Source organism: Mustela lutreola, chromosome 4, assembly GCF_030435805.1.
Source record: "Mustela lutreola isolate mMusLut2 chromosome 4, mMusLut2.pri, whole genome shotgun sequence".
Taxonomy (NCBI): Eukaryota; Metazoa; Chordata; class Mammalia; order Carnivora; family Mustelidae; genus Mustela; species Mustela lutreola.
The window spans coordinates 6,343,007-6,365,692 of record NC_081293.1 but is presented as its reverse complement, the minus strand read 5'-3'; positions in this window follow the sequence as shown (position 1 = coordinate 6,365,692).

Below are 22,686 nucleotides of genomic sequence, written 5' to 3'. Positions count from 1 at the left end.
GAGCCGACGCGTCAGCCTTGGTTGCACTAAGACGTGTGCACACAGGCTGCAAGGTTTCTTAAGGTGTTTCCCCCCACCACCACCCCGCTGTGGTACCAACAATTCCTGAGTCTCAGCTTCCAGAACTCTCTGCAGCAACTTTTTTGACTCTAAGATGGGGAAACCGTAGTCCTGCGACGCCCCTCCCGGAGCGCGCTGCTGCAGACTCAGCAAAGCCACAGGACCCCAGCGTTTGGGGACGCGGAACCTATCCTGGGGGTCGAGTCCCCTCCTCTCTTCGCAGGACCCTCTGCTGCACGGTATCATCCCAAATCTTCCCGAACCACAGTAAGAGGATGTGGGGATGGCGCCAGGGGCCCATGTGAGTACTGGCGGGGCTGTCACCTCCCCAGGAGCTAGGGCCGGGCAGGGGCCGGGCAGGGAGCAGGCAGTGACCAGACGTAAGTGAGAAACCTAAAAGCAGGTCATCGAAAGTCTTGAGGTCTTCGGGCTGTTTGGGGTCTGAACGGAACCAAAGGATTTGGTTCTCAACACTGCGCTGAGAGAAGGGAAAAGGTAGGGGGGTCCTTAGCGGTCGGCTCGCTGGGAGCAGGCCGACGGTGCGACGCAGGCCCTGAGGTGCCCCGGCTATCGCCGCCCACCTTGTTGTTAGGGGCTAATCTTAGTTGGAAGATTTAAAGGGGTGGAGCAGGGAATGAACCTCTGCAGGAAGGCCAGATAGCCAGATGTGCAGTCCTGGGGTTAAAAACAAACAAACAAAAAAAAAAGAAAGAAAGAAAGAGAAGAAAAAGAAAGAGCGCTGCGTGGCTCAGTGGGTTAAAGCCTCTGCCTTCGGCTCAGGTCATGAGCCCAGGGTCCTGGGATCGAGCCCCGCATCAGGCTCTCTGCTCGGCGGGGAGCCTGCTTCCTCCTCTCTCTCTGCCTGCTGTGATTTCTGTCTGTCAAATAAATAAATAAAATCTAAAAAAGAAAAAATAAAAATTAAACAGGCAAGAAAGCAGGAGCAGACAGCGGACGAATGTAACAGGGCACATCCAGAGAACGCAGGCAAACAGGGCACACAGGGCTCTGTGACAGGAGGCTTCGCACGGAGGCTGCAGGAGAGCCTCTGTCCTGCCCACGGCAAGCGCCGCCGTCTCAGAGTGGCCATCTCTGCGCCGGAAGATAAGGCAAAGAGCACAAAGACAAGGGGACACATGGAGAAAGGTGAGAGCCTGACACGTAGGGGCCATGCCCAGGAGGAGGCCCAGGTGACCTGGCCTGTGGAGGAAAATAAGCACAAGCAAAATGAGGTTTCCAGGAGACACGCCAAGCACTGAGATAGTCATCTCTCCAAATCTGGCAAGGGAGCACCTTTTCCAGAATGTTCATGCCGATCCTTGCTCTGTGCATCCAACTCAGCCACTGACTTAGCTCTTCTGTGTGCAGCAGGCTCCCACCAGGCTGGGACCCCTCCCCAGCGGCGCCTGTGACTCCCCTGTCCCAGACGCAGCACCTGGTGGAGCAAGGGCTCCTCGAGAGCGTGGGGAGAGGAACTGGAAATGGTTCAGACCCACCTCCCCGAAAAAGTGTTCGCATCTTCCTTCAAGGGACAGAGAATCTAATAATGAACTCATGTGGAGAATAGAGAGGTGTCCACACTTAAAGTGAACATTGGGTTTGGTCCAGAGATAATTTTGACATCCTGGCTCAGTTCATAGTTTAGTTTTGAAATATTTGTTTCCATCTGGGGTTTGCCAGAATTGCATGTAGTAAAACCCCACTGATGTTTTCGCTCCTAAAAGGAGAAATCGGAGGCAGCGGGAAGGTTAACCATGACACATTTGTTACACACGTTTAAAATAATTCAAACAGCATTATTGAGATGTAATTTAAATAACGTATATAGAAAAGTCTTTGTGTCACAAGAGCACAGCTCAGTGTGCTCACTGAGACAGAACATTGCCAGCACCCCAGAGGCTCTGACCTAGACTTTTGAAGGGCTTGGCCACTGGCCTTGTCCAAGAGCCACTTTGGTGGCCGCCCCTCGTGTATACACTAGGATGTGTTCACTTCACCGAAGCCCGTCTTCATTATAGGTAAGGATTTGCAAGCCCATCCTCCTGGGCTCTGAACATGCTCTCTTGGGCCACGGATTCCATAAGAACCACGCGCTGCCCAGACACTACTAGCACACACCTTCACCGAAGATCACACCCCTTCCTGGGGCAGCCCACACCCAACATCTGATCAGGGCAGGCGATAAAGGCCAAGCTGTCATGGCCCAAGTCAGGACCCATCTAAAGGACCATCTTAGCTCAGGGCTCCCCATGGGGACCATCCCCGTGGGGGTGTCCTCAGGTCACCAGCATGGCAGCCCCCGGCCAGTCCCACGTCCTCCCTATGCTCCTAGTCCAGGCCTGAGGGCTCGCTCCGAACTCCACCTGAGTCTGCTTCCTGGGCACCTGACCGGCAGCAGCCATGGCTAGCCTTCCAAGTTTGGCTAGCCTCGCCTTCCAAGCTTTCATTTCCAGTGGCGGCGCTGAGAGCCGGCTCCGTCCTGGGAAGGCCTGGGGTGCTGGAGAATATGCAGAAAGAGGTCATTAATGGGCTTCACTGTTCCCATGCTGCTTCTCGGATCACGGAGCTCTTCCACGCACGCTCTCGCTGCGCCGTCTGCTCCTTCACTGACTCGTTCCGCCGGCCCATCCGTGACGCTCCGGCCCCACACCGGGGGTGACCGTACAGTGAAGAGTAAGCCTCTCCCTTCCCTCTGAGAGCTCACAGCCCAGTACAGAAAGCAGATGCCACAGCAGAATTCTCTGGGTGCCAAGGGCCACGACAGGACAAGCCGAGAAGAGGGGAGAAGATTGGCAGCTGGGGAGGTGAGGCCCCCAGGGAGGTGAGGCTCCCCGCCGGGGTGCGCAGCGGCAGGGCGGCACCAGGGAGACCACACGGTGCAAGAGGAGGCAGGCAGCCAAGCCCCAGCAGCCACATAGGCCACACGCCCATGCAGGGTCTCTGAGGTTCCCGTGGACTTAGCCCAGCGTGGCTGGGAGTAGGAGAGGCCCCGTGGGCTCTGGCTTCCCGCGTGCGAACTCCCAGGGCCTTTCAACTCACACTCCTGCTGCTCGCTGCGGCCCAGGCAACTGAGCCGGGAAAGAAGAGGGGAGAGTGTGGGGAAGGAGAGAGTTTGGAGGCACAGAGCGGTGGGTGGTAGGATCCAAACCAGAGACAGCATGATCTTGGCAAGTTGCCCCCGGTCCCACTTCAAGCACTGGATTAACTGAAATCCTTCTTCACTACTTTCCAAAGTCAACAGGATTTGTTGAGTTTTTATCTCCAGGAGGGCAAAAGCTTTGAGAGAACAAGACAAAAAAAAAGAAAAAGAAAAAGAAAACATGTGAAAAGAGATGTTTTCACTGATCTGAATTTGGGGCATATTGATGATTGAAAAAAAATTTAAATGCTTAATTGTGGGGTCAGACACACTCTTAGAACATCACTGCTTAGAAAACAAACATGAGATTATGCTTTTCAGTGCTACAAAAATGAAAATATATCGTGCCTATTTATCAAATTAATCACCCTAAAATCTAAAGACAAATGGGATTCTTAGGGCAGTATTCAGCCAGTAATTTAATACCTAAGTTTTTCTAATCAATAAACCATTGGCCTGTTAGAATATTTAAGTCATGCTTAAAGTCATTCAGAAAAAAAAAAAATCTATCAACTTAAGTTCTTTGAAAGCATATCTTTAATTTAAAATGTCATTTTTTATTTATGTGTTGCATTTTACGTTACTCTAAAACAACACCAAAAAATTTTCATAGAACTATTGAAGGAACGCCCGGCGGGCTCAGTGGTTGGGACATGAGACTCCTGATCTCAGGGTTGCAAGTTCCAGCTCTCCGTTGGGCATAGAGATTACCTAATAATTAAAACCTTTAAAAAATTTTTTTTAGATATTTAAAATATCTTAGGATCAGAAACGTCATTATTTATTATGTCTTTGATTCAGTAAGTATTTTATATACATGATACTACGTACCAGCACGTTGAATGACTCTAGGGGGCGCCGCTCATGTTGTGATGTCAGAAATTGATCTGGGTTTGTGTGAGGCTATTGGGACACTGTTATGGACTGCGTGTTTGTGTCCTGCCCAAATTCAAATGTTGAAACCTTCCCCCACAGTGTGACAGTATTTGGAGGTGAGACCTTTGGGAGGTCATGAGTGTGGAGCCTCCATGATGGCGATCGTGCCCTTAAAGAAGAGTGACAGTGCGGAGCGTCCTCTCTCTGTCCCTGCCATATGAGGGCACAAGAAGGCGAGGAGAAGAACCTTCCCTAGGACCCAACCATGCTGACCTCCCAGCCTCCATGACTGTGGGAAATGCATGTTTAAGACTTGCCAGGAAATTCTGTTAGAAAGAACTGAACCAAGACAGATCCCCCGGTGATAAGACACAGTCCTTGTCCTCGGCGAGCCCACAATAGAGGGTGGAACCGGCTAGCGAGGAGAGCCTCATGGGGCAGAGGTGCTCGCCCCTCCGAGCTCCCTCACCTGCCTTGGGATTAGGGAAGTGCCAGGTGTGACTCCTGGACCGTTAAAGCCACAGAGAGTCTTCAAAGGTTCTCCCACAGAGAGGTTAAAGGATTTGTCCAGGCTAACCCAAGGGGCTTTCAAACTAGAGCCACACTTTACTGCTTGTCCAAATGCAGCACGCTTGCCATCATGCATTAAAAGTTATGCAAGCTATTGGTACCTTAAAAAAAAAAACCCTCAAAATATATTTCAGGCCATGTAATGATAAGAAACATTTGGCATGTTCAAGGGGAAAAAATTCAAGTGTGCCATTGTAGAATTCTCCGCTATGGAAACCTCTGACTGGGTGTGCTCGGCTAGGAAGAAGTAAAGTCTGGAAGAACCCGATGTGGACGTCCAGCCTGGGACCCGCCCACTCAATGCAAACAGCAAGAGCTCTGCAGCAAAAGATTTCCACCTCCGCACCTCGGATCCACAACAGTTAATTCGTGACTGTGGCCTCCAACGTGGGCTGGTGGCAGTTGTGCTAAACCTTCCTTCAGCAAACCTTCAGTGGGGAAGGCAGAAGGCACGCTGCTTGAGAAGCGGCCACCTGTTGTAATAGACCTTCTCTACCAAGGTGGAGTGAGAAAATGGGCTGGAAGGCTTCCTTCGTGGGACCTTCTCCCTGGTGATACTCCCTGCATCTTCAGATGCCTACAAAAGCATGGAAAGGAGCAACCACTCTGGAGGAAGCTTCTAGGAAGATCTTACGGAGGTCACGTGTTATACACAGCTAGTATGGGAGATACCACACTGTTCTAGCATCTTTGTTTTCAAAGTCCTTTTTAAAGATTGTCCTAGAACAAAATGCAGGGCAGTAAAAAGTCAAACTAGGTAGGCTGTCTGGCCAGTGTCTGCTTTTCTGGGCAGCGATTGCACGTGACCAGGCGTGTCTGATCATAGGCGCCATGGTCCCCAGTCACCTTCTCCTCACAGCACCCTCCGGAGAGAGGCAACAGCATGGCTGCATCTCATAGATGCGAAAGCCGAGGTTCAGAGAGGCTGCTGAGATGCCCCTCATCACAGGACATACAAGTCCCAACTGGCAACCGCCGAGCTCTGCGACCCTACCCGGTGGCTCGGGATTGGTGCCAGGCACACTGCCAGAGGGCCCTCCATCAAGCCTCGATGCCTCAGCACCAGGGGCTCCGGCCAGCCGCCCTGTGGAACGGGGCGGGAAGGATGGGCGCCGCCCAGAAACAAGGAGCCCAGTGCGCGGGGAGGGTGAGAAGCACTCCAGGCACCGGGCTACCTGGAGTTTAGAAGAAACGTTTTGAGAAGATAATTTGTCATCAGAAAAACCCCAGGGTCTGAGAAGCCTGCTTCCTCATCTTTCTTGGAGAAATAGAGACGACTTTAAATTACCCGACAAATTAGTTCATTTTAATGTCAGAATGCACCGAGGGGGGAAGGGTTTCTAAGGTGAAAGACAAGTAAGTGTAATTGCTTCTTTTTTCAAGATCACAATATTACTTTGTTCATTATGAAATAATGAAGCATTATTTAATCCCATTATGAAATAAATGAGATTGAGTAAATAGCACATCTGCATTCAAGCAGTGATATAAAGTCAGGAAATGTTTATCCCACTGACATTTAAAAATAGCAGCTCAATTTTTCTTAGTAATGAAATTGTAGGTGTTTTCATTACAAAAAATATATTTTACAAGAAATACAAATATGGCATTGTTAAATTAACTGTTTGGGAAGCTCTCCGGCTGAATGCCTTCCCCGGGTGGTGGGGTTTTGAAATGTGGATTCACTTCTTCACAATAAAGCTGATCTGCGGGCAGTGATCAATATCAAACAAAATCATCAGTGAAATGCAAAAGAAAAAAAGTCAATGAGTGAAGAAGGGGGAAGTCCAAGAAGCTGCATTTCAGTATGTACACCTGCCCTCTTGTGGTCTTCTTCTGTATGATCGCCTACGGGCACTTTGAAGACTTAGAAATAGGGTGTCCCAGCTAGTATCCTGGGTAGCTGTGTGTTCACCTCACCACAGAGCCCTGTCCCCACGTAGTTCTGATTCTGTAAAGCACGTACTCGACACCCTCCTCCGCTAGGGATTGAAACCCCCAAGGCGCACTCACGTTTGGTGATGGCAATGTTGGAGTGGGATCCATTTTGCTATTTCTCTTGCTCTGGACTGCATCACAAATGACCCCAGAACATAAGGAGGCGAAACCACCATTCTGCGAGTCGGGAATTCGGACCACGGATGGTTTGTCTGGGCCCCCACGTGGAAGATCTAAAGGCTGTGGCTGGGAATATTTCAAGGCTCATTCACTCTCGAGTGGATGAGGCTGGCTGGAGGCTGGGGACCTCAGTTTCTTGTGCCCACGGCTCTGCATGAAGGCCAGGATGGGCTTCTTCAGAGTATGGCGGCTGTGTTCCTAGGGTGAGTGTTTCCAGGAGAAGGAACGACAGGCAGAAGCTCTGCTTTGGTGACGCAGCCTTAGAATTCAGATAAGGGCGTCTCTGCCATGTTCTGTTGGTCACGAGGGGCAGCCCTGATTCAGCATATTAGGGAACCAAACCGGCACGAGAACAAGGAGGTGTAGATCACTGGGGTCCATTTTGAAGGCTGAATGCACACATTTTAATAATGAAGCTACACTGTGTTCCGGTTTTCAGTAAAGTATGACTGCCTTCACCTCCTGCATCTGGCCCTGGCGTACTCTCAACTGTCCGCAGGCCAGCGTGTAGGACTGAAGCCCCTTTTCCTTCCTGCTTGAGTGTCTGTGGGAGAACGATCGAGGCCGATGTCCCAAATAGAGTGACTCATCCGAGGGAAAAGGCGAGATCTTCCGGGCTCTAGCTGTGGAGGGGCAAAGGGAGGTGCAGGAGGGACACTGGCACGACTGGGTGGGAGGTGGTGCCACCTTGGGCGGGTGGGGGGATGGAGACTTGTCTCTTCTCTTCCAAGGAGTCTCCCGGCCAGACCCCCATCTACCCCCACTCCCCAGCTGCATGCTAAAAGATTCCATCAATGACATCTGGGAGAAATACGAATGACTAATAAACATTTAAGGAAAAAAGAAAAAAACCCTCAATTCCACTAGTAACCCTGGAAACAGACATTGAAGCCACATTCAGATACCCTGAAGGGATTTTTTTTTTAGGTAGGAAGGGTTAGAGTGTTTTCTCAATGAGTGGAACCTCATTTAATCTGAAAACGTACTGCAGCCTATAATTATCTGAGTCTAACTCAAGTCTTAATTCAGATTTTCCGTTTTTTAAAATATAAGTGTTTTTGGTTCTGAGACAAATAGCTTCATATTCAGGAATACCAAATGCGGATATCAGACCACTACCCACAAATCTGTCTCAGGGGACAGCTGTGTAACCAGAAGCTGTCGAGGCGTGGCAGTTAACTGTAGGACAGACAACTCCCCCTTGATCTGGAACATTCTGTGTTGTGGTCAGAAAGGAGACGACCAAGGACAGGGCTGGGGAATGTGAGGAACATGGCTTGGGGCCTGAGCCTCGAACAACAGGTAAACAGGCTCCAGGACGTCCTCTATGGGGTGTGGGGGAGAGCCTTCTAGATAACGGGAATAGCATGAGCCAAGGGTCTGTGGTGTCAGCCAGAGCCGGATGCTTGGGAAATGGCAGGTACCAGTGTCCTGGTGGGTGGTATGTGGAAGTTGGCACCAGAGTAGTTAAGGGCCGTGACTGGAGGCTGAACTCAGTTGATGTGAGTCTCCAGTGTTTTTCAGTAAGGGCACCAGCATTTGGACAAATTTTAGAACAATCACTCTGTGCACAGTAGCCATCGAGGGGCAAGAGGAAATGCCAAAAGTTAGCAGCAGGAAGCTGAGTCGGGGTAACTGCGGCGGTGGAGGTGGGAAGAGAAAGAAGGGAAGTGATTATTAGAGGGAACTTTCCAAAGCAGGAGAGTCAGGGAGGCATTGGTGTGGACCCCAGGCTTTGGCCCTGGTGACAGGATAGATGGGGGTGTCTTTAACTGAACGTGGAACATGAGGAGGGGGAAGAGTCAGTCTGGGAGAGACCTTGAGCTCGCAGTTGGACTTGCCCAGGGTATGTGCTTCTGGGCCCACTGGTCACTCTGGCTCTGCCCAGGGCGCATCTCGCTAAATCTTTCCTCCCCCCAGCAACAGGCACGCTGAGAGGAACATGACTCTCCCTCTCACCACATCCCTGGTGCCTCGTACGGGGCCTCAGGAAGATTCGGCAAGCTTTGCTGAAGACACGGTCGTGTACACAAGCGATGGGTCAACAAAACGCATGCAAGACAGAGGAGAGGGCAGAGGACGGGAAGGGAAAGGGTCCGGGACACCCTGAGGACGGCCATCTGAGAAGTGGTCGAGAAGCAGAAAGCCCGCGCAGCCGGCGGGAAGGAACGGGAGGGAGGGGCAAGAGACCCCCCCCACTAGTGTACTGTCCCCAGCTCTCCCCAGCGAACAGACACAGCGACAGCCCAGCACGGAGCCCCGCAGATAGGGTCCGTGCAGGAAAAGCTCACACTGACCGTGTGGGCTGGAATGGGTGAGAACCGGTTCTGTTCATTTCCGGCAGAATCTGCTCCCTGTAGACAGTCCAGAGAATCCTCCGGCGGCCGTACCCCCAGCCGCTTTCTTCCTGGACACGCAATCACACACCCGCTTCGTTGCCTCATCTTTATGGAGGGCAAGTTTCCTAAATGTCATTAATTACCTTGAAGAATTCAGTAAGTGGAAAGACCTAATGAGGGATTACTTTTTATTAATGGCGGCAACTTGGGACATCTGTTGGAGAGTCAACAGCCCGCCAGATGACAGCTAAGATATGGAGGCCTATGGCACTTGATTGAATTTTGTATTTATGTCTACAAATGCGATTTCTTGTATTCTGCATTTGCCTACGATATACTGATAAAAATTAGAATTTATCTTAATAATGCTCACAAAACCCTAGATAAATGGCCATGTTCGAAGCACGAAAAACATAAAAACGTTTGCTTGACTTGGAAGCCTCGTGGGATGATGTTGCTCTGAGTAACAGCATCTGTTAAACAATTAATTGTTTTGCTGATCCATTTAAATTTTTTGTTGTAGGACTCATACAGCAACAGAAAATTTAGAAAACAGGGAAACCAGTCTCCCGAATCTTGTCCCGGTCACCAGGTCTGATAGTGATCGGAGGGCTCCATCCTTAGCGCTAAGCAGAGTTTTTGAGTTGTAAACACAGTGTACTTTGTATCCTGCTTTTTTTTTTTTTTTGCTTAACGTTATCTGATTCTTTTTTTATGAGCAATGAAATTTGATACGAGGCGGCTGCTCACGGGGTTTTTTGAGAGACCATTGTTGGAAGGATTGGTGAGTATTTTCTAAGCCCCATCGACTTCAGGGAATCAGGAAATTAAACTTTTTATTTATTGGTCCTTTGACTTTCCCATAAATGGACACAGTTCCACCTTGTTTGACTGCATTGTAAAAGCAGACACTGGCTGAACAAAGGCATGCCGGTGAGTAATTAAGCATTAGGTGGGGGCAGGGTGGTGCTTTATGGGGCCATTAGGACTCACTCAGCTGCCTTTAAGGTTCAAGTCAGCTCCTTGGACATTAGCTCCCATTAGTTTCTTTGATTTAAAAAAACTGGGGGCTTTTGGGGCAGAGGAGTGTCCAAATGTTTAAAAAATGGTAAACTGACTTTCCTACAGTCTTTTAAGGGAAAGGATAAAGGCTGTTTATTCCATAGGTGCTTCTAAAACACACACATACACACACACATTTTCTGAATCTGAGTTGCTTCGACACTTCTGGTACAGATGGTGTGGTCAACCCTGTAGAGCCTAGGGAAGCCGGCTCCCCGCTTTCCCACCCAGCAGATGAGGGGGTGCAACCCCCCTTCTCCGCAAGGTTTGCAGCGTCCCTCAGAGGCTCGCAGCGTCCCTCAGAAGCTGTGTTGTACTCCCACGCTCCTCGGCCAGCCCACTGGCTTGTGGGTCTTGACCACCTGTTCTGGGGGAAACGTGATTTTTGCTGCATGCAGTTTTCCTTATGAAATGCATTTCCTCATATATTTAGTTCAGAGCAAAAGCTGTTATTTTCTTTGCCTGCGATCACAGCTATTCAATAAATAACTAAAGGGAATCCATCTTCAGAGGGGAAAAGTTGGCGAGTTCTTTCCCACAAACACGGCCTCAGGAAGACGTTGTCCTCTTTGTAGAACCATCTTTACTCACCTGCTGTGGCTTTGTAAAGCAGAGTAAATGTTGTCACTTCTAGCATGGAAAAAGTCCATTTTGCTAAAAATCATAAGTTTAAAAATAAAAACCACTAGTTTTAGTGGTTGGCTGTTTGGAAACACTCCCTCACTGATTAGCACTGTACATCGTCAGTGAGGGTCAGATTGTAAACTAAGCACTGAGCCAAAGTCAAGGTCAAAGGAATGGATGTGAGCCTCTGTCCCCAAAGTGCTTGCCACCTGGGAGGGGAAATTGATGCTTAACATACCAGTGGTCTCAGGGGGTGAGGGAGCTCAGAGGACAAAGAAGAAATGTCACTTCCCACTGGGGACCAGGTGGCATGGCCAGGTCGTCCCTTCCCAAGGCAGGACAAGGGGTCAAGACCACATCAGACCCATCACCAACCCAATATATTTTGGTGCTCAGGGTACTAATGCGATCCACTGTTGTTGCAGAATTATAACTAGGGACTCAATATGGTGAACAGTTGATGGCCAAGAATCTTGAGGAGTCAGTGGCACCGCCCCAGCAGAAGGAGATGAATTCTCCCCAGAGCCTCTGGAAGGCAGCCCTGCCCGTAGCTGGATTTCTGTCCTCTGAGACCCATTTTGACTCTGACCTCCAAAACTGTAATAAATGTGGGTTGTTTTAAACCTACATTAAGTCCTTCTGTTACCCTCTTCCTCCATCAAGCTACCACCCCGTCCCCTTCCTGTCCTCCTCCTGAGCTGAACCCCAGTGCCTAGCTCTCTGCTGGAGGTTTCCTCTGCCTCCCCAGACACTTTGATGGGAACCTGCTGCCTCCACTGTCCTGACCTCTTCCTGACCCGTTGCCTCTGCCATCTCCCCGCACCACCAGCTCTAGGTGAAGAGGGCAAGCGCCGAAACCTCACGTCCCAACCATAAGGTAGGAAAACAGGCCGCATTCCGCCTGAATAAACCCATTATCCCTCACCATTACCCTCTTCTTGATTTTACCTATCATTAGGCTTTCAGTAAGTAAATAAACAAAACCGAAATAACTGCTTATAAATCCATAAGTAATCAAAATGTATTTAGTGCTTTAGCAAGTAGTTTGTTTTTCTAATTTTCCTTTAATTAGCAGGGAAAGAATTAAAATCAATTTCTCATCCAGCAGATAAAAAATTAGACTCAGCTTCTGCCCTTACGTAAATCCAAATTTTAATGTACACAAGAAACACAAATTCATAATTGTTCTTTAATATCATATGTATCCAATATTAAGCACATTTCTATGACATTTATCTTATCTCCCTGATCATAGCTTAATAAAATTATAATTATGACCTTTCAAAGTATTATTGCCGGATCCACACTTAATCGGCATTCCTCGCTTGAAACCTTGAGTCTTGCGAGGCGGCTGCCGCATTCCGTCGGTAAGAGAGTCTCCACTTTGTGCACTAGGAGGGTGAGTCCGTCGGACCCCGCGCCCCCTCGTTCCCCAATGCTCGAAGCAGGGGCTTGAGAAGCAACCACTGATGAGTCAACACCAGGTGTTGGGCATGTTTTACTTGCATTCACACTGGCACGCGTGAGGGGGTGCCTACGCCAAGCCCGAAGGGAAGGGGGCAGTTGGGGGAGGAAGGGGTCAGGGATGGGGTCAGGGCTATATTAGGAATGAGCTAGAAATCAGCCCAGACTGAGTTGGCAAACCTATCTGCTTTAATCAGAGCTGTCCTGATCCGGGGCTCCTGGCTGGCTCAGTCGGTTAAGCGTCTGCCTTCGGCTCAGGTCACAATCCCAGGATTCTGGGTTGGAACCCCGTGTCGGGCTCCCTGCTCAGCAGAGAGCCTGCTTCTTCCTCTGCCTCTGCCTGCCGCTCAGCCTGCTTGTGCTCTCTGTCAAGTAAATAAATCTTTAAAAAGTAAATAAATAAAACTCCTTTAAAAAAAAAAAAAAAACCGTCCCAATCGGCTGAAAACACCGAGCTCTTCTGCGACTGTGCTCACGCAGAGCCGAATCCTTCCTTTTAAAGAGGCTGAATGTGACAGACCTCGGGCATTGGCTTGGTGAGGCCTTGGTGTCTGTCTGTTCTCAGAGGAGCAATCCAATTTCTCCCGTGGGATGCCGTGGAGACTTGCCTGTCCTCTTCTGGGACGGCGGTGGTGTTCGCTGAGGAAGGCCGGCACATGCCTCTCAAGGCTGATGAGAATCCTGGAAGCTTGGACCGAGGTGATGAACAGCAGATTATTTGAGACAGTTTCCGTGTTTCCCCTTCCGGCCTAAGGAATAATAACAGCGTGTTCTTGGGCTGGGAGGGCCAGATGCCACAGTGGTCACTTATGATCCCGTGCACAGTACGACCCCAGGTGACTATTCTTCCTGCTGGGGACTCCTGTTGTCGGCTGCAAACCCTGCGGCCAGACCGGCGCCCAGGAGGAGCCCAGACAAGGCTTCTTGGACCTGATCTTCTGATGCAGCCTCCTGTGTGGTCCCGGGGGAGGGAAAGACGGGAAGAAAATGCGATGTGTGCTCTTGTGCCTGTATTGCCCAATTTGGAAGCTTGCGGATCTGTTTGATTTCGGCTGGGAGAGAGAACACAGCACTGGAAGTTATTTCAGTTACTCTGTGCAGAAATCACACGCTACACCTAACAAAGTCAACAATTTCATGGAGCCTAGTCAAGCGTGTGAGTTACCGTTTTATTCATTCCATTTATTCAGTGAGTAAGACGCTGACAGGGGGTTGATTTGTTGTTTAATATTTGGGGGGGGTTATTTTGGTATATTCGTAATGTGTTTACTTAAATATGGTGTGTTAAATGAGATGTTTTCATTTGTTTTGATAGGTACTTATAAAGGCAACGTACAGCATTTCACACTTACACAACGCTTTCCGAGTCCTCAGCACGGCACCAGGACTCGAGAACGACTACCCTGCGTGTTTGGGAAGTGCCAGACTCACTTTACCCAAAGCGAAGTGAGGCTTGAGCAGTGCTGCCGAGCCCCCAGACCCTGAGCCCAGCAGCAGGGCTCTTCCCCAATCTCGGGCTCCCATTATCACGCTAGGACCCAAGATTGTAGGCAGCAGCAAAGAGCCCAGAGAAGGAAATGGATTCTTCTTGCTTGTTTTATGGTTCTTAGGGTGTTACCATAACAGCATGGATTCTTCCGTGAACTCAGCGGAACATATGGGAAACCTATACTTAGCTTGTCATTTCAAGCCCTTCCTCCCCCACACCCAGCTCCCCCCCAAAAGTCCTCAATATGGTACCAATTCTGTAGGTTAAAAAAAATATTCAATTGGGTGATGTGTCCTTTGGTCTTGACCCATGGGACAGCAGCGCTGTGTCCCACCATCTGATTGGAGTTACGGTTGAACGCTGAAGTGCCAAGCAGAATTGTCCCTGGGATGGCTCTACCGGCCACGGCAGGAGCAACACGACCAAGACAACTGAATCTGGTGCACAGCCTCCAGGACAGGGATGGCTTTGGCCAAAGACAGCTCCAGAATGTGCAAAACAAAGAGCCGGCACAAGGCGATCTTTAAAAATAGTCGTAAATGTCAAAACAGACCAAATGAGAATGTGCTCTTCTGCCTAAAAATAGGCAGTGTTTCAGAGCCGGCTTCACACAGGCAATCACCACTCTGCTCTTTCAACTCTGATATTTAAGGGTCTTAGATCTGGATTTTTATAAATGAGAAACCCAGTCGTTATGCACATGCTTACCACATGCACAGTAAGTAACTGAATCTCCTCGATCTGCTTCTAGAATGGATACTAGGCAGCATCTCTCCAAAAGAGTATTACTGAGCCATCAGCTGTTCTTTTAGTGTCTCAGTCATTTCTAGGATGGCACAAGTCCAAGTCTCATTCATTAAAACAGAAGAAATCTATAAACACCTGCATGTAATTGATTAGTAAGTTGGGGTTTCTTTAACTGCCTGTTTATTCCTCTGTTCGAAACAACACACTCAAACAAAGAACCAACAACGGCAAATCATTGACATTGTGCCAAGTTATTAGAGACTTTTATTTCTGTAAAGTGGGTTATTTTATGGGGGGGGGGTCAGCCTAAGTTCCTGAGGGCTCCCCTTCCATTCAAGTGCTATGTCCTTTTGTTCTTGGTTCTCTGGATTGAGAGCAAACAGTGAGGTGTGAGGTCGTTGGACATTGGTGTTTACTTTTTATGTAGAAAACAGAGAGAGAAATTGGGGTTTAAGGGCAAGTTATCTCATTTGTGTTTTTGCCGATGGTAAACATAGCGTCCACTCTTGCATCCCAAGAGCAGAGGCTGATCTTTCCCCATCCCTCGTCCCGCCTGCACATACTTGCAGGTTTAGTTCTGCACGCCTTGTTGATAATTTTGTGAATTTTATCCGTAGGATGTTGAATGTTGGGTCACTCCTGTTGCAGATTGTTGGTGTTTGGGCAGAGAGAGGTGAGGCGAAGCAGAGGTGAGGTAAGTGAGGGTTTGGGCAGGATGGGTGGGGAGAGGGTGCTGGGAGCAGACAGGAAAATGGGAGGGAATACACCTGGGGAGACCCTCATTCCTAGAAGTCAGAGAGTCAGAGACTGACTTGCAAAGAACAGATAACCCCGTGTGTTGGGGCAGGGACCTGAGAGTCGTGCCCTGGGCGAGCCCCTAAAGATTTCCAAGTTTTCGAGCACTTGGAATGTCTGAATGGGGGAGGGGTGCCAGGAAGCAGGACAGGACACCGAAAGCAGCTCAGACGTCATCAAATCTGATATAAAGCATTTGATTAAAACAAGCCAAAACCAAAACAAAGCATCTCTTTGAAACTGGAGACAGGAAGGAGCATCCACACAGAATCCCTCCAAAAAGGAAAGGTAAATAGAAAGAAACCTCTCTGAGGACTGATTTAATGTGTATAAAATGTCACCGGCTAGTCTCTCCATTTTAGTGTGTCATTCTTTAAAAATCAGGGAATATAAAAACAATTTGTAAAGGCTGCGATAGGAATTACTAGGACTCCACTGTCTCCTTGAGATCTTTCTCCTAAGATCTGAAGGTCATCCACAGGGAATGGTCCTGGAGGGGCGCCCAGGGTGAACCCCGGCCCCCAAGATGGGGAGTAATGACCACGACCTCAACACCAACAGGAAGGGTTGGGAATATTTTGTTGGCCAAACATCGTGTGCTCTTCAGGGTAAAAAATTGTTACTCACGTGACTGCCCTGATGTGAAATCATGTATCGTAGAATAAAAGCCAACATTTGAGGTTTTAAAAATTACTCCTCACAAATTACAACTGAGATGCACTGAGTGTGCCTTCTACATGGTATCACCGGTACACACAGGACACATGTGCCTTGAAATGAGAGCACGGAGAAACACGGGATGAGGGAGAGGGACGTCACCGGAAGGTACAGAGACTGGTCTAAAGAGAACTTTGAGGACTTTCACTCACAACCTTTAGTGCCTGTTTCTGAGGTGTGGAAGACACTTCTATCTGGTTGAGAGAGGCAACATTAAATAATATTGGCTTACATGTTAAGAAAATTGTTTCTTTTCCTATTTATAAGCCTTCTGTTTAGGTTGGGGAGAAAGCCTTGGGTTCAGTGACTATGTGTCTAATGCCTCTGAGGGCAGACCTCAGACACGAAGTCTTGAGGGGAGAACGATATTTGGCTGGAAATTCATCACATCAGATTGGGGTTTTCTCCCCCTCTAATGTGATTACCTTTAGATGACTTTGTATCTATGACAGATTATCCTGATTTTCTAAAAGATGGAAGACAGGGTCCAAGTGTGCACATCAGGGCAGCAAATCTGGTAACCAGTCCAAGGAGAGAGTGGGTTTGGGGAGAGGTGGGGCCCCAGGACACTTGGCCAGATTCTTTAGATTCTCTGCCAGAGATGGGGACCATCGCATTCTCTGTGCCAGGCAGTGATCTGGATCTGTGTCAAGGCCAAGGCAAGAGGATGGGAAATAGTTACCTGGGCCCGGGGTCGGGGCAGTGCTCCCGGAAGAGGACAGTAGACAAGCTGGGAACCCTCCCCAGAAACAGAAGTGGTGCCATGTCCCAGGCAGTGCAAACTGCCACTCACCCGTCCTCAGGCTGACGGTGTGAGGACGTCCATACCACTCACAGATCAGTGAGCAAGGATCCTCACAACGCAAGCATAAAACCAAAAATCACCAAATGTTTGCACCATGCTAGAAATACATAAAGCAATGCCTGAGAAACAAAATGAATGGACAAAAATAATGAGATATTAGAATTAGCAAAATTATTATTGGACAGAATTAAACATTCCATCCACTAATAAGACCTAATAGAGACTCTGGAAGTTAAAATGTTGTCAGTAGCTTGGCGGAATAACAGAATGGACCCACTGAAGGACCAACGAGCAAACCGGAAGGCGAAATATAGGGCTTCTCCCAGCAATGGGTGCAAACAGACAAGCAGATGGAAAATATAAAGGAATACTTCAGAGTTGAGAAAGATAGGTCCAGATATTTACATACCTATATAAGAAGTATTCTAGAGGAAAAGGAGAAAGGGAGTAGAGAAAATAATCAAAGAAATAGTTAAAGAAAATTTTCTATGACTTGTAAAAAAAAAAAAAAAAAAGCCCTAGGATTTAAAAAATGAAATAGCTCACCCAGTTCTCAAGGGTGCATTTCACATTAATGCTAGACTAGCACAGCCAGTTAACAAGCTATATATAATTATTTTTTTGTAGCTAGCAAGAGACTACTCACAAACACACACACATACACACACACACACACACACGTGCACGTACTGGTAAAATCTGAATAAAGTCTATGGATTTAACATAAGTTTCCTGTGTTTGCTATTCATGGTGGGCTGAAGCCCAGGATGAGGCCCTTGACACTCACTCTTGTGTGATCCCCTGCCCTTGAGTGTAAGCAGAACCTGTGAATTTGATTCCATATCACTCCCATTATTCTGCCATGTTATTGAGAAAAAGGGAACTTGTCCAGGTGCAATTAAGGACCCAAATCAATTGACCTTAAGATACAGAGATTGTCCTTCTGCCACGTGAACCCTCACCAAATGCTAAATCTGTCCCACCATGATCTTGGGACTCCCCAGCCCTCCAGAACTATGAGAAATAAAGGTTTCTTGTTAACAAGCAAATACAAATATATGTAGATGTTAAACTGGGTGGATCTGGGGCGTCTGGGTGACTCCATTGGTGAATTGTCTGCCTTCAGCTCATGTCACGATCCCAGGGTACTGAGATGGAGCCCCAGTTCGGGCTGTCTGCTCCATGGGGAGCCTGCTTCTCTCTCCCCCTCTGCTACTCCCCCTGCTTGTGCTGACTCTCTCAAATAAATAAATAAATCTTTTATTTTTTTTTAAGATTTTATTTATTTATTTGACAGAGAGAGATCACAAGCAGACGGAGAGGCAGGCCGAGAGGGAGATAGAGGGAAGCAGGCTCCCTGCTGAGCAGAGAGCCCGATGCGGTACTCGGTCCCAGGACCCCGAGATCATGACCTGAGCCAAAGGCAGTGGCTTAACCCACTGAGCCACCCAGGCGCCCGTAAATAAATAAGATCTTAAAACAAACACCACCACCACCACCTGGGTGGGTCTGATCTAATTGTGTGATCCCATTAAAAACAACAAACAAACAATAACAACAGAGTTTTCCTAGTGAGAGAGATCCCAAAAAGTAAGAGAGATTTAAACTCCATTGATGACTTTGAAGCCAGACAAGGTGATAACAGCATGTCAAGCAGCAACTTCCAGGAGCTAACAATGGCCCGTGGCTAACAGCCCACAGGGAACAGGCATCTAGGTCCTACAAGCACGAGGAACTGAGTTGGTGCACAACCACATGGGCTTGAAGAAGACCCCAGGCTTCACTAAACTTCATTTTAGCCTGTGAGACTCTAAGCAGAGTCCAGCCAGTGTGCCCAGAACCATGAGCTAATACACGGATGTTGTTTTGAGCCACTACATTTATGGCAACTTGCTATAAGCAACAGAAAACGAATACACTGTTGTAGCATAACTATGCCAAATATTATCATTAGGGAAAACTGGGTAAAAGGGACACAGAATCTCTCCGTACTACTTTTTTCCCCACAATTTGCTATGAAACTATAGTTCTTTCAAAATAAACTTTTTTAAAGATTTTATTCATTCATTTGAGAGAGAGACAGAAAGAGCACAAGCAGGGGGATCAGCAGGCAGAGGAAGAAGCGGCTCCCCCTTGAGCAGGCAGCCCATCGTGGGGGCTCAATCCCAGGACCCAGAGATCATGACCTGAGCTGAAGGCAGACGCTTAACGGACTGAGCCACCCAGGCGCCCCAAGAAACATACTCTTAACTCTGGAGAACATACAGATGGTTACCAGGGGGACAGGTGAGATAGGGGGTGGGGATGAAGGGGGCCCTTGTGATGAACACAAGTGATGTGCAGAAGGCTTGAATCAACATATTGTACACCTGAAGCCAATATTACACTACATGCATATAAGGTTTTATAGACCAGATAAAGGCATATAAGATTTTAGAGACGAGATAAACATGACACCAGGTGAGGTAGGCACAAGGCAAGATTTATTAAAGGCACTCTCCGGCGAAGTTTCAGGGCTTAGGAAAAGGGGAGCCAGGAAAGTCGCACCAGGAGGAGGTGGGCACCCTCGGGCAAGATTCCGTGACTCTGGAAAGCGGAGTCGGGGAAGTAGAACAGGGAGGGAGTTGGTGGGGGTCTTTTATCAGGCCAAGGCAGGGCATTGGTTCACATCCATACATGGTAGGGTATTTGGGGATCAGAGGGTATGGGGTGGGGGTCCTAATACTTCTGTTTCCTGCATAGGTATCAGGTTACCTGTGGAGACATGACCTGGGCATACATCCTTTTGGCGGGAGAATCAAGGGTTAAGGAAAGGGGGGTGGGGAGGCTGGAAGATGGCAGCCCCGGTGGTCATTTCTATTGTTCCTCCTGCCCTCCCAGAGCCACTGACCCAACAATGCACACTAACTGAAATTTAAACTAAAACTTTTAAAAAAGGGGAAAAATAAAAATAAAATAAACAGTATGTACAGAAGCATAGTGTATCTACAGAATGGCCTTTGGAAGAAACAGCCTTACCTACATTCTCAAGAAAACAGGAAAGGCTGCAAATAAATGAGTTATATTTTCACCCTGAGAAGCCATAAAGAAATAAAAACAAGCCCAAGAACAGAATATGTGAACAAGAAAGCATGAATTAGTAAGATAAAAAGCAAAGAACGGCAACAAAAATGTAGATTTAGTAAAGAGAGCAAAGACATGTGAACAACGTTTGACATGTCAAAGGACAGGACATAACGTTAAAGACTAAAGAGAATAACTAAATGAAATATCCCAAATTCAAGAATCAGTACAAAACAGGCGATTTCCTCTATAAACAATAGTGACCAAAATTAGATGGGGCACCTGGCTGGCTTGATGGGAGGAGCGTGCAACTCTTGATCTCGGGTTGTGAGTTCGAGTCCCATAGTGAGTGTAGAGATTACCGAATAAATAAATAAATAAGTGACCAAAATTAGAGAAATGGGAAAAAGGAAATAGAAAATACAGATTAATTTTCATAAAACACATTGAGAAGATGTTCCAAGATCTGTACCTGAAAACCACCCGGCCCAGGAGATTTCATGGCGAATTCTATAGATATTCGCAATTTCCACACGCAGTGTCAGAGCACAGTAAAAACAGATTTTAGAGGAGGGTCTGGGCGGCTTTCATCAGTTGAGCCTCAACACTTGGTTTTGGCTCAGGTCCTGGTCTCACGGTCATGATTCAGGGCCTGTGCGTTGGGCTCTGCTCTCAGCTCCAAGTCTACTTGTACCTGTCAGTTCCCCTCTGCTCCTCCACCTGCTCCCACACACACACACTCTCTCTCTCTCTCCCAAATAAATAAATATCTTTTTTAAAAGTAGACTTTAGGGACACCGAGGGTGGTGCAGTCTGTTAAGCATTGAACTCTAGGTTTCAGCTCAGGTGGTGATCTCAGGGTTGCAAGACTGAGTCCCGTGTCTGGCTCTGTGCCCAGCACAGAGTCTGCATAAGACGCTCTCTCCCTCTCCTTCTGCCCTTTCCCCCTGTGCGCTCTCTCTAAAATAAACAAACGAATCTTTTAATACAGTATATTTTAAGATCCTTTAACAATTTGCATATTAAGGCAAGAGAATAATACATCAAAAGAATAATACATCATATCATAACCAACTAAAGTTTGTCCCTTAGAATGTCAGTATGGGTCAACATTAGGAAATCCATTGATATACTTTACTACATTCACAGATTAATACTGAAAATGTACATGATCATCTCTATAACTGCCAAAATGTCATGGGCTAAAATGTCACCCCACATATTAACAATAAGAACTACAACAAATCTTAATTTCATAATTTGAATTAAAGGGGTCCTAGGCAAGGCATAAAATCCAGAAGCCCTTAAATAGGAGATTCATACATTTTACTACATGAAAATACACACAGAACTAAAAACATGGTGTTTACCACACCTATGTAAGATGTTAACAATGGGGGGAGCCATGGGGAGTGATGAATGAGTGGAGAGGAGCGAGATGGAAACAGGGTACTTCCCATTCAGTTTTCCTATAAACCTAAAACTTCTCTAAGAAATATAGTCTATTAATTTAAAATACATATATGACAACAAAGAGGGACTAACCAACATTTGATACAAAGCCTTAATATCTTAATATATCCAGAAATCATGCAAATAATAGAAGAATGAGACAAATGAACCAATGGAAAAATTCGTGAAAGATACAGATAAACATTTCACAGCAAGAGAAACACAAATGGCTTTTCAATTACAACGCATATAGTGAAAGAGATGCAAATTGAAATACAATACCATTTTTTAGCTAGCAGATTGGTAAATATAAAAAAATTTGTTAATGCACCAGTGTGGGGAAATAGCTTTCATATCTTGTATCTTGTTGGCAAAGCTGTAAGTTGGAGCACAGCCCCTTTTAGGAAATTTGATCTTAACATTTTTTTATCTTTTTTTTTTTTAATTTGACAGACAGCGATCACAAGTAGACAGAGAGGCAGGCAGAGAGAGAGAGAGGGAGAAGCAGGCTCCCTGCTGAGCAGAGCGCCCAATGCGGGGCTTGATCCCAGGACCCTAAGATCATGACTTGAGCTGAAGACAGAGGCTTAACCCACTGAGCTACCCAGGCACCCCTTAATTTTTTTTAATTTAATATGAACTAAAATTGAAAATCCACATATTCTTTGGTTGAACTAGTTTATTTCCATGAGTTACCGTATAGAAATGCTTGTAGATGGAGGCAAATGTTTATACAGATGTTTAGAGGAGGAAAAGACAGAAACCTGCGTAAATGGCCATCAGAAGATTCCAGGACTATGGCACATCCATGTAATGAACCACTAGACAACTGTGTTTTCAAAAAAGATTTGTAAGTACTGATAAGGAACAACTTCGAACCTTCAAAGATACATTTGTAATTGTAGTTGGTAGCGGAGCAGTGGAACGGCAACAGTGGAATGGTGTCTACCACTGGTGTTTGTTAAAGGTGTGTGTGTGTGTGTGTGTGTGAGAGAGAGAGAGAGAGAGAATGAATCTATACAGATTACCTGGGAAAAGACGTACATTAAAAAGTGTCAGTCAGTAGGGCTGGCGCTGGGAGAAAAAAATGGGGACTGGAGTCAGAGATACCAGGAAAACCATTTTCACTTTTTCATTTTTTTTTCCTATGTACATACATTACATGGACTTTACAAAATAACTTAAAGAAAAACAAGAAACAAAGAATAAGAGATCACTCTTAACTGGATAAAGATTACCTATATAAAACCTACAGCAATAGTCAGACTTGAGAGCAACATATTCGAAGTAGCCTTGTTACTTTCAGAAATAAGGATATGCGCCATCTGTGCCAGTATTCAAAATGTATCTGATGCAATAAAATGAG